Raw genomic sequence first — 18,695 nt, 5'->3', positions numbered from 1 at the left:
GGGCCACCCGGGGCGGCGACTGCGGGTGCTCGGAAGGCCCCGACCACGGATGAACACGGAGGAGAGGCTGGCTGGACTATGGTGCCTTCCTCACCTGGGTGCCATTTATGTTATGTTGTGGACTTTATGTGTTTGTGCTTTTTAAAATTTTTTTAATTCAATTTCAATTTTATTTTTAATATGTTTTATTATTTATTTATTATTTATTTTTATTATTTTTCTTGTGATTTGTTTTTAACGATACTGCCTGTAAGGGAAATTCATTTCGTTTGTCTCAAATTGAGACAATGACAATAAATTTGAATACAATACAATACAATACAGAAATGGATATACCAACTTCGTATTTTTCCTCTCCCCTTACCAGATCCTGAAATCATTTATTTTTAAAGTACTGTTGTACCTTATACTTGTATCACTTCCTACACTTTACGGGCAATTTGCAGAGCACCATTAACCTACAAACTCACATGACTTTGTAGGTTTCTGGAGCAGATTCAGATTCAGATTCAGATTCTATATTTTATTGCCATAGTGCAGTGTACAGTACAGAGACAAAGAAATGCAGTTAGCATCTCCCCCAGAAGAGCGAACATAGAATAATGAGCAATAAATATATATACGTACATATATATCACCAAGGTGCAGAGTTAAGTAGTGTAACAGCCGCAGGGAAGAATCTGTTCCTAGACCTGCTGGTCCGGCAACGGAGAGACCTGTAGCGCATCCCGGATGGTAGGAGGGTAAACAGTCTATGGCTGGTGTGGGAGCAGTCCTTGGCGATGCTGAGCGCCCTCCGCAGACAACGCTTGCTTTGGACAAACCCAATGGAGGGGAGTGAGGAACCGGTGATGCGTTGGGCAATTTTCACCACCCACCCTCTGCAGTGCTTTCCGGTCGGAGACAGAGCAGTTGCCATACCATACTGTGACACGGTTCATAAGGATGCTCTCGATGGTGCAGCGGTAGAAGTTCTCCAGAATCTGAGGAGACAGATGGGCCTTCTTTAGCCTCCTCAGGTAGAAGAGACGCTGGTGAGCCTTCTTGACCAGTGTTGAGGTATTGTGGGTCCAAGAGAGGTCATCGGAGATGTTGACCCCCAGAAACCTGAAGCTGGAAACACATTAATATGGATGGGGGTGTGCGTGCCGCTCCTAGACCTTCTGAAGTCTACAATGAGCTCCTTGGTCTTCTTGGTTACACGGAGGGAACCCACATGATCAGAGAGACATACTGTATAGGAACAAGCCCTTCGGCCTAATTTGCCCATGACGACCAAGATGCCCTGTTTACACTAGTCTCACCTGTCTGTGTTTTGCCTATACCCCTCTAAACCTTTCCTATCCATATATAGGAGTGAACTGCAGATACTCGTTTAAACCAAAGATAGACACAAAGTGCTGGAATAACTCAGTGGGATAGGCAGCATCTCTGGAGAGAAGGAATGGGTGACCTTTCGGGTCGAGACCCTTCTTCAGACAGAGATTCAGGGGAAAGGGGGACGAGAGATATAGATGGTGATGCAAAGAAATGAATGAAAGATATGCAAAAAAGTCAGAGTGAGGCTAAATGCAAATTGGAGGAACAGCAACTCTTATTTCGCTTGGGCAGCTTACAATCCAATGATGTCTTTAACTTCAAGGAATCCCTGCATTCCCCCTCTCTCCATACCTCCCTCACCCAAGCTGCACCAGCTTCTCGTTCTTAGCTAGCAAACAGCCAACAATGGCTTGTTTCCTTTATCATTGTTACTTTTTAGTAATATCTTTCATTCACTTGTTCTATGTCTCTCTACATCACAGTCAATATCTCTTGTTTCCCTTTCGCCTGAATCTCAGTCTGAAGAAGGGCCTCGACCTGAAACATTACCCATGTCTCCTATCGGTGTATCCGTCCAAAAGGTCCACAGGGAGAACGTGCAAACTCCACACACGCAGACAACACCCCAAGGTCAGGATTGAACCTGGGTCTCTTGTACTCTGAGGCAGTAGCCTTATCAGATGTGCCATTGTACCAATCTGTGGCAGTGCACATATTCACTGAACAATTACAAGCTGGACTTAACGGTTCACAAAAAACAAAGGAGCTGATCATGGACTTTAGGAGGGCACATCATCCGAGGACGTACACTCCATTGAGGATAAATGGGGATCCTGTGGATAGGGTGAACTGTTTTAAATATCTGGGAGTCCACATCTCCGAGGATATGACATGGGCATCACACGCCTCAGCACTCGTGAGTAAGGCAAGGCAGCGTCTTTACCACCTCAGGCAATTGAGGAAATTCAGAGTGTCTCCGAGGATCCTCCAGTGCTTCTACGCAGCGGCGGTGGAAAGCATCTTGTCCGGGAACATTACCATCTGGTTTGGGAATTGCTCTGCCAAGGACAAGAAGGCTCTGCAGAGAGTAGTGCGTTCGGCCGAACGCACTATGGGAACTTCACTCGCCCCCCTGCAGGAACTATACAACAGGAGGTGCAACTCCAGAGCAAATAAAATCATGGGAGACCCCTTCCACCCCTGCAACGGACTGTTCCAGCTGCTATGGTCAGGCAAACGCCTCCGTTGCCATGCGGTGAGAACGGAGAGGTTGAGAAGGAGTTTCTTCCCAGAGGCAATTCAGACTGTAAACGCCTATCTCACCAGGGACTAACTCTACTGAACGTTTTTCCTTCCATTATTTATTATGTAAAAGAATATGTGTGATATGATTGTGTTTATAATTTGTTTGGTTGTTTTGTTGTTTGTCTTTTGCACAAATGTCCGCGAGCATTGCCACTTTCATTTCACTGCACATCTCGTATATGTATATGTGACAAATAAACTTGACTTGACTTGACTTGACTTGACTTGACATAGGTTCAGCTGGCAGCAATACATTCTGAATCCACTTCACCATCCAGTATTTCTATTCTCTTATCACATTGACAGCCAGTACATTTCAAGTTCAAGTAACCCAACCCAGGATTGATTGGCGATGATTCATGGCTTTTCCCAAATGCCACGTTGCAGGTTGAGCCAACTTTGTGGTCAGATGGTTCTCAGGCACATAAAAGGCCCAATTCACACAGCATACATCACCTCGAGTCTGACTATTCACCGCGAACATGTCGTGCCTTTGTCTCCTCCTGGTCATTCTCATTGCAGCCACCGCCCTCGGTAAGTCTTCGTCTGAGGAGGTCCATGGGCAACAAAGATGACCTAGTTTGAGGTTGAATTTAGCTTATTGTCACTTGTACCGAGGTACAGTGAAAAGCTTTTGTTGCGTGCTAGCCAGTCAGCGGAAAGATTGTATACGATTATAATCGAGCTGTCCACAATGTACAGATACACGATAAAGGGAATAATGTTTAGTGCAAGGTAAAGTTTAGTAAAGTCTGGTCAAAGATAGTCCGAGGGTCTCAAATGAGGTATGCAGCAGTTCAGGACTAATTTGTGGGATGGTTCAGTTGCCTGATAACAGCTGGGAAGAAACTGTCTCTGAATTTGGATGTTTGCAGTTTCACATTTCTGTACCTTATGCCTGTTGGGACAGGGGATAAGAGGGAGTGGTCAGGGTTTGACTCATCCTTCATGATGCTGCTGGCCTTGCCGGGGCAGCATGAGGTGCAAATGAAGTCAATAGAAGGGAGGTTGGTTTGTGATGGTCTGGGCTGCGTCCACAATTCTCTGCAATTTCTTGCGGTCTTGGATGGAGCTGTTCCCAAACCATGCTGTGATGCATCCCGACTCGGCTTGTACTCGCTATAATTTAGAAGATTGAGGGGGGATCTTATAGAAACTTATAAAATTCTTAAGGGGTTGGACAGGCTAGATGCAGGAAGATTATTCCCGATGTTGGGGAAGTCCAGAACAAGGGGGCACACAGTTTAAGGATAAGGGGGAAATCTTTTAGGACCGAGATGAGAAAAATATTTTTCACAGAGAGTGGGGAATCTGTGGAATTCTCTGCCACAGAAGGTAGTTGAGGCCAGTTCATTGGCTATATTTCAGAGGGAATTAGATGTGGCCCTTGTGGGTAAAGGGATCAGGGGGTATGGAGAGAAGGCAGGTACAGGATACTGAGTTGGATGATCAGCCATGATCATATTGAATGGCGGTGCAGGCTCGAAGGGCCGAATGGCCTACTCCTGCACCTATTTTCTATGTTTCTATGTTTCTAAAATGCTTTCTACGATACATCTGTAGAAGTTGGTGAGAGTTGTTTGGGGACAGACGTTTGTGGAGGCCAAGTCAACGGATAATTTTTGAAACAATACGATATGATACAATAGAAATGTATTCATCCCTGGAGGGAAATTGGTCCAAGGCAGAGATTGACAGATTTATGATTAGTAAGGGTGTCAGGGGTTATGGAGCGAATGCAGGTGAATGGGGCTGGGAGGGAGAGATAGATCAGCCATAAGATCATAAGATCATATCATAAATGATAGGAGCAGAATTAGGCCATTCAGCCCATCAAGTCTACTCTGCCATTCAATCATGGCTGACCTATCTCTCCCTCCTAACCCCATACTCCTGCCTACTGCGCATAACATCTGACACCCGTACTAATCAAGAATCTCTCTGTTTCTGCCTTAAATATATCCACTAGCTTGGCCTCCATAGCCTTCTGTGGCATACATTGCCACAGATTCACCACCCTCTGACTAAATAAATTTCTCATCATCTCCTTCCGAAAAGAACGTCCATTAATTCTGAGGCTCTGACCTCCTAGACTCTGCCGCTAGTGGAAACATCTTCTCCACATCCACTCTATCCAAGCCTTTCACTTCTCTCTATGTATGTTTTCAATGAGGTCCCCCTCATTCTTCTAAACTCCATGAGTACAGTCCCAGTGCTGGCAGACTCTCATCCTAGCTTAATTTACTAATTCCTGGGAGCATTCTTGTAAACCTCCTCTGGACCTTCTCCAGAACTTGCACATCCTTCCTCAGATATGATGCCCAAAATTGCTCACGTTATTTCAAATGCAGCCTGAACCGAGCCTTATAGAGCCTGAGCAATACATCCCTAATTTTATATAAAAGCCCTCTAAAAATAAATGCTCGCATTAAGTTTTCTTTCTTTCCTGCCAATTCGACTTTGTAGATTAACTTTTTGGGAATCCTGCACCAGCACCCGCACAAGTCCCATTGCACCTACGATTTCTGGATTCTCTCTCCATTTAGAAAATGATCAACGTCTTTATTCCTACTACCAAAATGATTAACTCCGCACTTTGCTACACTATATCCCATCTTCCCCATCTCTGCCCACTCTTCCAACCTGTCCAAATCAGCCTACAGAGTCCCTGTATTCTCTAGACTACCTGCCCCTCCACCTATTTTCATTTCATCTGCAAACTTGGCCCTAAGCCTTCAATTCCTTCATCCAAATCATTAATATACAACGTGAAGAGCAACGGCCCCAGCACCGAGCCCTGCGGAACCTAATCTGAGGAAAGACATCCTAATCTGAGGAAAGACATTCTTGCCATAGAGGGAGTACAGAGAAAGCTCACCAGACTGATACCTGGGATGGCAGGACTTTCATATGAAGAAAGACTGGATAGACTTGGCTTGCACTTGCTAGAATTTAGAAGATTGATGGGGGATCTTATAGAAACTTACAAAATTCTTAAGGGGTTGGACAGGCTAGATGCAGGAAGATTATTCCCGATGTTGGGGAAGTCCAGAACAAGGGGTCACACAGTTTAAGGAAATCTTTTAGGACCGAGATGAGAAAAATATTTTTCACACAGAGAGTAGGGAATCTGTGGAATTCCCTGCCACAGAAGGTAGTTGAGGCCACAGTTAATTGGCTATATTTAAGAGGGAGTTAGATGTGGCCCTTGTGGCTAAAGGGATCAGGGGGTATGGAGAGAAGGCAGGTACAGGATACTGAGTTGGATGATCAGCCATGATCATATTGAATGGCGGTGCAGGCTCGAAGGGCCGAATGGCCTACTCCTGCACCTATTGTCTATGTTTCTATGTTTCTGACTACGCTTGTCACCAGAAAAAGCCTCCTTTGTTGCCAATCTTTGTCTTCTGCTATGCAGCCAACCAGATATCCATGCTACTATCTGACCTTTGAACCATGGGCTCTCATCTTCCTTAGCAGCCTCCCGTGTGGTACCTTGTCAAAAGCTTTCTGAAAATCTAGGTAAAAAACATCTACTGCCTCTTCTTTGATTGAATGGCAGAGTTGGCTTGATGGGCCGAATGGACTAATTATGCTTCTAGAACTTGTAACTTATGAAGTTCTAGTATAAATCTGTTATAACAGGCAGGCATTGAATGGACAGCGAGAAGGAGGTGGTCCACCTTGAATGAATTGCCTGAGGACAAGAACAGTGACTTGGATTACATGAAGTTACCATCAGCATCAAAGTAGCAACGTTACAAAATTTTGAGATTTAAAAATTGAAGTCTTTAATTTATCCCATCAGATAAAGCATAAATACAAGTTTAATTTGACACCGAATTCACTTTCATATCTTCAGTATTCAAAAAGGTTATGGCCATTTTCATACTCGGAAATTGGCATCTTGTTCCCTATTGCTTTTTCATTGACTTAACACAAAAGCTGTGATCGAGAACATTTAAAAGCCCATAACTTTCTTAAAATTTAAGAGAACTGAAAGAAATTTTCAGTTATTATAGATTGAAGCATTCTGAAACAAATATGAAACAATCTTACTTAGATGACTTGAAATTAAAGCATATAATTAGTTAGTTACCTAATTGTAGCTAGTTACAAAATTCAATTACTAGATCTAAACATCTATCCATTTCTTAAGAATAGATTAACATTTTTAAATAGCCTAAGTGTCCAAATAACATTCACACAAGAATTCAGAATATAACATAATTTTTAAATCTCATTTTCATGGGTTTATAGGCCAAATTGAAGGAATTTAATGTTTAATACCTGTAAATTAATGGCCATTTAAATCAGCTTGCCTGTGAGGTTTTCTGGAACGCGACCATTTGGAACGTTGAGGGTGTGTTGATTTTAGTCCCCATATCGGCAGCAAATACACTGTGAATGGGAAATAAATGCATCTTAAGAAACACTTTTATACATAAAAATAAACTACTTTCTTTTACCTGTCCCCTACATAAAATTCGGCCCGTTGTCGGCGTTGACGGCTTCAGAAGCTGATTTTAAAATCACTCCAGCGATTAACTTGTCGGGCGAATTAAAAAAAAAACCCACACATAACGGCCGTCGGAACGATTCTTTAGCAAACGCTTGCACACCAACAAATATAATCTAGGACCAGGTCGGAAAAAAAAAAACGCGTTTTAACCCCGCCCCCAACCCCCAAATGGGCCAAAATCGCGCACACGGCCAGTGGCAGAATTGCAGCGCTGCTGAAGGTAAGTATTGTAACATACCTAATCAAAGTCTCTCTGTTGCCTGGCTGGAGGTATTCCATTTCTGTGTGGGGATGTTTGTATTTCCTACCTATAGATCTATTGGGAAATGGCAATGTGATGAAACCTTGGGCCTGTGCTTGGAAAATGATTATGTACATGATATAATGAAGGTAATAATCACACAATTCTGTTGATTTCACAGATTCTTATCCAATTGTGTACGGAGGTAATGGTTTTTTTTTTTTTCAACTTTTTAATCTTTCACTTTAGGGGGAACAGAATAATGGCATGTGAAATATTTAAAACTACGGTTTGGAACCTTTGAGTGCGTATCGATTATTTTCTGATCCCTGGGATGGCGGGACGGTCATATGAGGAAAGATTGAAAAGACTAGGCTTGTATTCACTGGAGTTTAAAAGGATGAGGGGGATCTTATAGAAACATACCAAATTATAAAAGGACTGGACAAGCTAGATGCAGGAAAAATGTTCCCAATGTTGGGCGAGTCCAGAACCAGGGGCCACACACAGTCTTAGAATAAAGGGGAGGTCATTTAAGACTGAGGTGAGAAAAAACTTTTTCACCCAGAGAGTTGTGAATTTATGGAATTCCCTGCCACAGAGGGCAGTGGAGGCCAAATCACTGTATGGATTTAAGAGAGAGTTAGATAGAGCTCTAAGGGCTAGTGGAGTCAAGGGATATGGGGAGAAGGCAGCACGGGTTATTGATAGGGGACGATCAGCCATGATCACAATGAATGGCAGTGCTGGCTCGAAGGGCCGAATGGCCTCCTCCTGCACCTATTTTCTCTGTTTCTATGTTTCTATGATCCCCTGTCTTCAATCATAGTGAGAAAAGGGAAGAATCTTGAAACAATATTAAAATCTGCCACTGCAATAGAAACAGCCTTTTCCAGGCATATCTTCCATTCATTTGATTCATGCATATCTTTCTTTCATTTCTTCTGTATCTCTCTACATCAACGTCCATTTCTCTCATTTCCTTTACCGTCTCACAGTCTGACGTTTGGTCTCGACCCGAAACGTCACCCATTCCTTCTCTCCAGAGATGCTGCCTTTCTCTCTAAGTTATTCCAGCATTCTGCGCCTACCTACCATCGAACACTTGATCGACTTTGCCTCAGCGAACCCCACCTCTCATTTCCAGTTTTCTCTCCCCCCCTCCCCTATCCCGATCAGTCTTAGGAAAGGGTCCCAACCTGAAACATCATCTGTCCATACCCTCCACAGATGCTGCCTGACCCACTGATTTCCTCCAACACTGGACAAGCCTGGGAAATGTTGAGCGAATGACAACTGTATCTTATCGGATAGTTTGAATGTTAAAATAACTATCTTTAGAGTGAAAAATGTTTACTTTCAAATTGTTCTCTTGAACCATGCTTATTCTAATCTCTTTAGTATAATGTGGATAAATGTGAGGTTATCCATTTTGGTGGCAAAAACGGGAAAGCAGACTATTATCTAAATGGTGGCCGATTGGGAAAGGGGGAGATGCAGCGAGACCTGGGTGTCATGGTACACCAGTCATTGAAGGTAGGCATGCAGGTGCAGCAGGCAGTAAAGAAAGCGAATGGTATGTTAGCTTTCATTGCAAAAGGATTTTAGTATAGGAGCAGGGAGGTTCTACTGCAGTTGTACAGGGTCTTGGTGAGACCACACCTGGAGTATTGCGTACAGTTTTGGTCTCCAAATCTGAGGAAGGACATTATTGCCATAGAGGGAGTGCAGAGACGGTTCACCAGACTGATTCCTGGGATGTCATGACTGTCTTATGAAGAAAGACTGGATAGACTTGGTTTATACTCTCTAGAATTTAGGAGACTGAGAGGGGATCTTATAGAAACTTACAAAATTCTTAAGGGGTTGGACAGGCTAGATGCAGGAAGATTGTTCCCGATGTTAGGGAAGTCCAGGACAAGGGGTCACAGCTTAAGGATAAGGGGGAAATCCTTTAAAACCGAGATGAGAAGAACTTTTTTTCACACAGAGAGTGGTGAATCTCTGGAACTCTCTGCCACAGAGGGTAGTTGAGGCCAGTTCATTGGCTATATTTAAGAGGGAGTTAGATGTGGCCCTTGTGGCTAAGGGGATCAGGGGGTATGGAGAGAAGGCAGGTACGGGATACTGAGTTGGATGATCAGCCATGATCATATTGAATGGCGGTGCAGGCTCGAAGGGCCGAATGGCCTACTCCTGCACCTATTTTCTATGTTTCTATGTTCTTTCTTCAACAGGTAACCATGGTGGTCATGGTCGTTACTACGGTAGTTACTTTTTTGCTCAATTGATTCTCTAATTTGACCAATTTTTTTAAGGCCATGTTACAAGGATATTGCCAGGGCTAGCGGGCCTGAGCTACAGGGAGAGGTTGAGCAGGCTCGGTCTGTTCCTAGGAGGATGAGTGGTGATCTTATTGAGGTGCATAAAATCATAAGAGGAATAGATCGGGCAGATGCACAGAGTCTCTTGCCCAGAGTAGTTGAATCGAAGACCAGAGGACATAGGTTTAAGGTGAAGAGGAAAATATTTGATTGGAATCTGAGCGGTAAAGGGCCTGTCCCACCAGTATGCGACTGCATGCGGCAAGCGCGACCAAACCGGAAGCGGGGGCCGTGCGGAGGTCGAGTAATCCCGGCTATTCTCTCCCCGATCCTTTTACACTCACCTCCATTCTTGAGCCCCTCCCCCCCATTTCCATATTGTCTCCCCCATTTTCCACTCACCCCTGTCCCCTTCCACCCCAATTCCACCTCTCACCCCCCACTTTGCATTTTACGTTGCTTTTCTTCTCCGACACCCTTTTGTCTTCTTCTTATGTCTTGCCTTTGTCACTTAGTCCTCACAGCTGCCTATCAACCCTCACCCTTCACCCACACCTTCCAATTCCCACGCTGACCATTCAGTCCGAGGCCACCTTCGATCGCCGGAGCTGTATGGAGTTGTGCGGAGCTGGTCCTGACATCGCGCGGGGCTCCGAAAAACTGACACTGTCCAAATATTCCGCGCGGCAACGGCCTGCCGGCCCGCAGCTGCATTGAGGCCGTACGCACCGCCTCGACGGGCGTGCGCAGCGTCTCGACGCAGTCGCAGCGTCTTGACGCCGTACATCACGCGCAAACTTCCCGCGGACTTCGCTCGAACTTCACGTCAACTTGTACGGGATCACTCGACCTCCGCATGGCCCCCGCTTCCAGTTTGGTCGCGCTTGCCGCATGCAGTCGCATGCTCGTGGGACAGGTCCTTTACTCCAGCATTTTGTGTCTATCTACCACCTATCACTTGCCAGATTTTGCACCACATAACCCCAGCTCTCATTTTCTGTTTTCTCCCACCCACCGCCCTCCCCTATTCCTATCAGTCTGAAGAAGGATCCCGACCTGAAATATCATCTGACCATTCCCTCCACAGATGCTGCCTGACCCACTGATATCCTCCAGCACTGTTTCTTTTGGATAAGCCTGGGAAGTGTTGAGCGATTCACAACTTTGTCTTATCAGATAGTTTGATTGCTAAAATAAGTGTAACTTTTGAGTGAACATTGTTTACTTCCAAATTATTCTCTGCAAACCATGATTATACTAATCTGTTTCCTCAACAGGTAACCCTGGCGAATATGGTCATTACCACGGTAATTACATTTTTTCTGAATTTATTCTTCATTGTTACCAAATATTTTAAGAGCATGTTACTAATATGTTGCCGGGGCTAGAGGGTTCGACCTACAGGGAGAGGTTGAGCAGGCTGGGTCTCTATTCCTTGGAGTGCAGGATGATGAGGGGTGATCTTATAGAGGTGTACAAAATCGTGAGGCATAGATTGGGTAGACACACAGAGTCTCTTGCCCAGAGTAGGGGAATCGAGGACCAGAAGACATAGGTTTCAGGTGAAGGGAGAAAGATTTAACAGAAGTCTGAGGGGTAACTTTTTCACACACAGAGGGTGGTGGGTGTATGGAACGAGCTGCCAGAGGAGGTAGTTGAGGCAGGGACTATCCCAACATTGAAGAAGCAATTAGACAGGTACATTTATAGGACAGCTTTAGAGGGATATGGATCGAAGGCAGGCAGGTGGGACTATTGGACGTTGGTCAGTGTGGGCTAATTGGGCTGAAGGGCCTTATTCCATGTTGCATGACCTCATCACTCGATGAGAACATTGGACAATGGAAGAGGGTGCCTTGATGCATAGTTTTGATGTTGGAATATCGTGTTTACAACGAGCAAAGCAAAAAGTGGAATGGAAATTGGCGATGGAAGTGGGACCGGCCCCACGAGGCTGTACGGCTCAAGTGACCACGTTAAGTCGTGCTTGCCGCATAGAGTCGCATGCTCGTGGGACAGGCCCTTTACAGTGCCAAAGACCCGGGTTCGATTCTGGCTACCGGTGCTGTCTGTATGGAGATTGTTCATTCTCCATGTGACCGCATGGGTTTTCTCTGGGTGCTCTGGTTTCCTCCCACACTCCAAAGACGTAAAGGTTTGCGGGTTAGTTGGCTTCGATAAAATTGTTAATTTCCCCCTGTGTTTTAGGTAGTGACAGTGTTCAGGGATTGCTGGTCAGTGTGGCCTCATTGGGCGGAAGGGCCTGGTTCCATGCTGTTTATCTAAAGACAAATGTCTCTACTATTTTTCAGATGTTGGAATTATTTTTCTTTAAAGAATTATTGTAATGTAAAGAATTATCTTTAAATTATCTTCCGTTAGCACTTTGATTATTGTGTTCCGTTTTGGTCACCCTGATATTGGGTAGATGCCACTAGGTTGGGCTGAGTGCAGGGGAGATTTATGAGAATGTTGCCAGGACTCCAGGGCCTGAGCTATCTTGAAGGAGAAGGTGTGGGTTTATGGAACGAGTCGCCGGAAGAAGAGATGAGGCAGCTACTATTGCAACATTTAAGAAACATTTAGACCGGTACATTAGGACAGGTTTAGAGGGATATGGTTCAAACGCAGGGAGGTTGGTCTAGTGTAGATGAGACATGTTGGTCAGTGTGGGTAATCTGAGCCAAAGGGCCTGTTTCCATGCTGCATAACTATGACAAAGAGAGTCATAGAGAGGTTGGGCAGGCATAGACTTTATTATCGTGGAGCATGGTAGTATGAGGGGAGCTCTTATAGAGGTGGATAAAATCAGGAGGGAATTTTACTTCGGAGTCACGTGAGTGACTACGTGAAGAACCCGCCAGCCTGCATGTGTGTCATTACGTCTAACGCATTGCGCCGCGACTGGCTGGTAGGCGCGTCGCTCCTCCAGCGGTAAGTTTAAAGACCTCCAGGTAAGTTCTCGAACTTAGTCTGCGGTCGTTTTCTGTGTTTTTATTATAGCTTTCGAGAACGAACAACTATGGTCAAGGCGAGGGTGAAGTCCAGACAGGCTGCGGGGAGAACCGCTACGGTAGACCGCGGTTGTGCGGTTAGCGGGCGGCCGTCGGTTTCACCATCACAGTCGCAGTCGCTGGCAGCTGGACTCGGTGCCCATAGAAAGCACCTTGGTTACCCCGAGAGTAGGGAAGGCCAAACAGAAGTTAACTCGGATGAGTCCGGTCGGGAGGGTTCGCCTCCTCCAGCAGGGAGTGTCTTCGGACGTCTTTCCCGAATGGAGCATCTTATGGAGAAGATACTCCAGCATGATATATTCCATGGACAGGAGTTATTTCAGCACGGGTCTCAGGGGCCCGCGGCAGTGCCTGGTGCAGGGCTGCATTATATCTCCCTATCTAAGGAAGGAAGCGTAGGTCATCAGTCCTGTGCTCGCTCACATTACAGTGGTATGTTGGGGGAATGCTCCACGACACAAGACCTGCGTGAAGCAGAGGTACCCACTATGGTGTCGAAGTTTGCGATGCCGTCGCAAATCGGCGAACCGCTGGGCGAAGAATTGGCAGCCAGCATCAATTACCTGACTTCTCACCAGCTACAGGAACAGGTAATGATGGAAACGTTACGCCTCGAAATACCACACGCCCAGCAACTGCGCCTCGCTAAGAGTTCCGGCTGTCAATAGCTCCCTTTTGAGTTACATAGGTACAGGCATCAAGACTCAGGAGGTTAAACTCCAAAGGATCCTGAACCTGCTAGCGTCCGAGATCACGGCCTTCGCCAGGTCAGTGTACGGAAGCTCCCTATCGGAGGCACAACAGGACGCATTGGCATTGTTGTGCAATGCACATTTTCAGATCAATTGCTTCCGCAAGAATGCCATTCGTCCTGTTCTCAATCCCAAATTTGCAGGATTATGCAGGTTGAGCAATGTACAGCCGCCCAATTATTTATTTGGGGAAGACCTGTCCAAACAAGTCAAGGACCTGGACGACGAGTCAAAGGCTGTGGGGCTTCTCATAGCTCCACCAGCGAACATTCGTCGTTCCAACGGCATCACCCTTATGCCTCTACCAGCAGCAGACGGACTGCAGGAGCCAGTGCCAGCTCAAGGACCGAAAGACCCGGCCAAAGGTCTTTTTTACGACAAGGTTCAGGCCGTCCGACATCGAAGATGCGCAACTGGCGCACTCCAGCACCTCTACCCCTCAAACACCGGGGGCGGAAACTAACATCACAAATCCACCAGTAACCATGGAGGTAGGTGCGTCTGGTTCACTATGGAACATGCGGTGTGTGGGTCAATCACATGTTGGTGGGAGATTACGTTTATTTTTGAATGAATGTCATTCGATAACATTGGATTTGTTTATACTGCACAGTATAAATGGTTTCCAAATTGAGTTTTCTGATTCACTTCCACCCATACAGCATTCTCCAAACCAAACTTTTGTTCGTTCACAACAAGATGGTTTGGATGTACAATTTGAAATTCAGTCATTATATTCAAAAAGGGTAATTGAGAAGTCGAATCATGAATCTCACCAATTCGTGTCCAATATATTTACAAGACAAAAGAAAGATGGGGGATGCCGAATCATCCTTGATTTGACCCAACTCAACACCTTTGTGCAGTATAGACATTTCAAATTTTGTTACTGCCAAACAATTAACTTCCAAAAGATGTTATATAGCATGCATCAATCTCAAAGATGCATACTGTTTGGTGCCTATTCATAAGGATCACCGAATATACTTAAAATTCAACTAGATGGCGAAGCTTTGGCAGTTTAAAGCATTGTCTAATTAGTTGACTTCGGCTCCCAGATTATTCACTAAATTATTAAAACCAGTACTTGCACTCTTACGAGCTCAAAAACATATAGTAATGGCATACTTGGATGATATCCTTATTATAGGCAAGACTAGATTTGGCTTTTTCAGCTGTCTCAGCCACCAAGCTCCTGTTTGAGCGATTGGGGTTTCTCATCCATCCAGTTAAATTCATGTTGACACCATCCCGAGTTTTGTATTATTTGGGATTCACCATTAACTCTTCACATGTCTGTAATTCTGCCTTGGAGCAAGAGATTGGAGTTAATAGAAGCCTGTAATTACCTCATAATGAAGCAGCAGACTTCTATTCGATAAGTGGCCAGTCTAATTTCCCAGCTGCAAAATTCAGGCCTTTGCATTATCAACAATTACAACGAGCAAAGATGCAGGCACTTAAACACCATTTAGGTGACTTTGACAGGCCTATGCAATTGCCGGCTGAAGCCATTGCCGAGTTACAATGGTGGCAATAAGTCCAATATTCGGCATTGCTCTAGCAATATTTCGGTTGACAGTCCATCAGTTATTTTACAAACTGATGCTAGTGCTCTGGGATGGGGCTCTACTGACATCATCTCTAGCTGCAGAGGCAGATGGAACATGCATGAGCTATCATTTCTTCAGTTACATGCTGTTAATTATTTGGAGTTACTGGCAGCCCTCTATGGATTGAGGACTTATTGCGGGTATATGCACCATCTGCATGTTCAATTACAGATTGATAACACCACAGCAGTGGCATACATAAATCACATGGGTGGAATCAAGTCAGTATCCTGTGATAAATTGGCTAACCTTATTTGGCACTGGTGTATTACAAGAAATATTTGGTTTTCTGCTACCTACCTAACCAGGTAGGTTTAATACAGTGGCGGACACCAGGTCACGAAAATTCAATGACAACACAGAATGGATGTTGAATCATAGAGTGTTTAATGATATTATTTCTAGGTATGGCACACCGGGTATAGATTTGCATCCAGACTAAAGCATCAGTTACCGAAGTATGTGGCATGGGAACCAGATCCAGGGGCAGTAGCGGTGGATGCATTCTCACTACATTGGGGGGGGGGGGAATATTTTTTTATGCATTTCCCCCATTCTGCCTTGTCAGTCGATGCCTGCTTAAAATTAAGCAAGTCTCTGCCTCGGGCATTCTAATAGTCCCTGATTGGCATAAGCAACCATGGTAGCCACTCATTCTGTGTATGATTATAGAACCCTTCATTCCCAAATGCAGGAATCTGCTAATTCACCCCATCACTGGGGAAGAACATCCTCTACATGATTGGCTAAACTTATTGGTTTGCAGATTCTAAGAAGACCGTTCCTCGGGCTTGGACTTTCTGATCGCACTGTGGATGTGCTGACTGCGGCCAGGAGAGACAGCACTAAAAAACAATACATCTCCTACATAAAGAAATGGGAAGTGTTTTGCTTGCAATCTAATATCTCGTATGACACAGTGCACATAACCAATATTTTGGAATTCCTCGCAAAACTTCATTTTGACGAGAGGTTGAGTTATAGTGCTCTAAATTGTGCCAGAAGTGCGCTGTCGTCATGCTTGTTGCCGAGCTCGGGACACCACTCTGTTGGGTCTCATCCATTAGTAACCAGGTTCATGAGGGGCATCTTCAATTCGAACCCTCCCAGGCCCAGATACATGGAAATATGGGATGAAGGTGTGGTACTGACACTACTTCGCCAATGTGCTCCAGCAACATCCCTGTCCCTACTCCGGCTCACATACAAGGTAGTGATGCTCATGGCACTAGTGTCAGCTCCATGAGTCCAGTCATTGCAGAAGCTGCGTCTGATTAGGATAATCTCTTCTGCCAGTGGTATAACCTTTTTTGTGTATGATCCAATCAAACAAAGCAGGCCAGGTACTACCGGCCTTATTCATGGCATACCCCTTGGACCCCCGGTTATGTGTGGTCTCACACCTCCAGCAATATATTAAGATCACCAAGGACCTTAGGGGGTCAGAACTAGCATTATTCGTTAGTTACAAGAAACCACATAAAAGGGTTTCAGCTCAGACCATCTCCAGGTGGTTGAAACAGGTTCTGGCTGATGCTGGTGTAGATACTGAAATATTCAAATCTCATTCCACCAGGACCGCCGCCACCTCCGCATTGAGGGTCAAGGATGTCCCGCTGGGCCATTTTCGTGCGGCCGCCGGATAGTCTTCAGAACGCACGCAATATAACAAACCCTTAGCCGGACCAAGTGTATTTGCAAACTCCATTTTAAGTTCTCTTTTATAGTCTCCTTTCGGGATGGAGAGGTTACTATTAAATTGTCCATTAAATTCTTCAGCATGTTAAAATGTTGTCATGTCTGAATACTTTATTTTTCCACTCTTTCTTGGTCAATTATGCAGTGTGTAACGCATGGACTCGTTCCACGGCATGAAGTCACAGAGCTTTGAAATCTTCACGTAGTCACTCACGTGACTCCGAAGTAAAATAGTAAGATTAAACGAGAACTTATCAGTTTGCGACAGCGATTCTCAGCTGATAGAGTTTTGACAAACAGCAAATTTCTCTCTCCATCCCATTTTGTATTAAGAAATACAGCATTGAAACGGACCCTTCGGCCCACCGAGCTCATGCTGACCATCGATCACCTGGTGTGCATTATTGTTCTGCATTATGCCGCTTTCGCATCCACTCCCTACACACTTGGGGCAAATTACAGAGGCCAATGAACCTACAAACCTGCACGCCTTTAGGGTGTGGGAGGAAACCTGAGCACCCGGACACTACACCTCAAATATCCTATAGCAAGCAAGATAGACCACTCCTTCTAAATGCAATGGGCTGATGTGTAGTACGCAACGGAGCGGAACGTGGGCCTTTTTTTCCATCTATTTCAGTAACCCGACCCGACCCGATCTAACCCGATTCGCAGTGTAATCAGCATTGCGGGGGAACAGTTTGTGTTAATAAATTATAATTCTGAAAATGAGGAGAAGATTTTTCCCAAATAACTTTTATTTTTATGAGGATGTTTCCGTAACCGGCTTCCATCTCCACACTAATTTCTTTGCTCCGCTATGATGGGACCTTTGGTGCAGAGACGGAAGCCGGTTACGGAAATGGGGCCGAAAATTACACATGAATCTGCCCATGACCGTACTACGTCTTTTTCGTCGAGTGATCGAACTTGCTCGCTATAGGATCTTTGCTACACATATTCACTACACACATGCGCACATACACAAACACACACGCATTCACACACTCACACACTCACACACCCACACACCCACACACCCACACATCCACACAGAATTCTGTCACTGTGCCGCCCTGTAGTTCAACGTTCTGTGAAATATTAGCTGCTGTGTGGAACAGATCAGGAACTGTTTGGCAGATCTTTATTGGGCCAAATGCCGGGACTAGCGTAGATGGGACAGCTTGGTCATCAAGCGTAAGTCAGGCAGGGCGGCCTGTTACCGTGCTTTATAACGCTGTGACTCTATGACTGACAATCCACCGTAACACAACCCAACGGTATAAATATTAATTTCTCTAACTTCCAGTAACCCCTGCATTCCCTCTGTCTCTTCCGAACCCAAATCATTGTACAAGTTTTAAGGTCTTCCTATTAAATCTCATCTATTCTATCTATTATATATTAAAACTCTGTGGCTGCCGCCTGCCGTCCGTCCGTCCGGCTGCCTTTCTGCCTTTTGATTCGTTCCATCGTGTGATGTCACTATGCTCAATACTCGCAGATGTCCAATCGGAATGGATCCATTTACATGGACGGCTGCCGGCCACCTTTCTTCCTTTGATTCCCTGCAACTCCGAAACCAGACGCAGAATCGCCGACATCTTTTCCATTTCGGTAGAGATTTCACATTTCTTTCAAAGTATCCACTCCTGATTACATTTCGTCGTGTTTATGTACACATTTTAAATTCTTCCCTTCCCCCCCCCCCCCCCCCCCCCCCCCGCCCCCCAATATTTCAAAAATAAACTGGCTTCTCACCCATAGAAGCAGCCCCAGCCCCAGCCCATGGTGAACGTTCCATTGTGTGATGTCACAATGCCCAATGTTCAAAGACATTGTTGCCATAGAGGGAGTACAGAGAAGGTTCGCCAGACTGATTCCTGGAATGTCAGAACTTTCAAAT

The 18,695-nt window shown here is 45.1% G+C and overlaps 1 long non-coding RNA gene across 1 annotated transcript; it reads left to right on the top strand.

The window, feature by feature from the left end:
- Positions 1 to 2,081: 2,081 nt before the first annotated feature.
- LOC129716390 (uncharacterized) lies at positions 2,082 to 17,516 on the top strand. Its single transcript, XR_008726628.1, has 4 exons — positions 2,082 to 3,159; positions 7,570 to 7,593; positions 10,990 to 11,019; positions 16,668 to 17,516. It is a non-coding gene; the product is annotated as an uncharacterized LOC129716390 (long non-coding RNA).
- The last annotated feature ends 1,179 nt before the right edge of the window (positions 17,517 to 18,695 follow it).

The sequence above is a fragment of the Leucoraja erinacea genome, unplaced genomic scaffold, assembly GCF_028641065.1.
Source record: "Leucoraja erinacea ecotype New England unplaced genomic scaffold, Leri_hhj_1 Leri_225S, whole genome shotgun sequence".
Lineage (NCBI taxonomy): Eukaryota > Metazoa > Chordata > Chondrichthyes > Rajiformes > Rajidae > Leucoraja > Leucoraja erinaceus.
The sequence above is the reverse complement of the archived record's forward strand: the minus strand, read 5'-3'. Positions and strand labels throughout refer to the sequence as shown.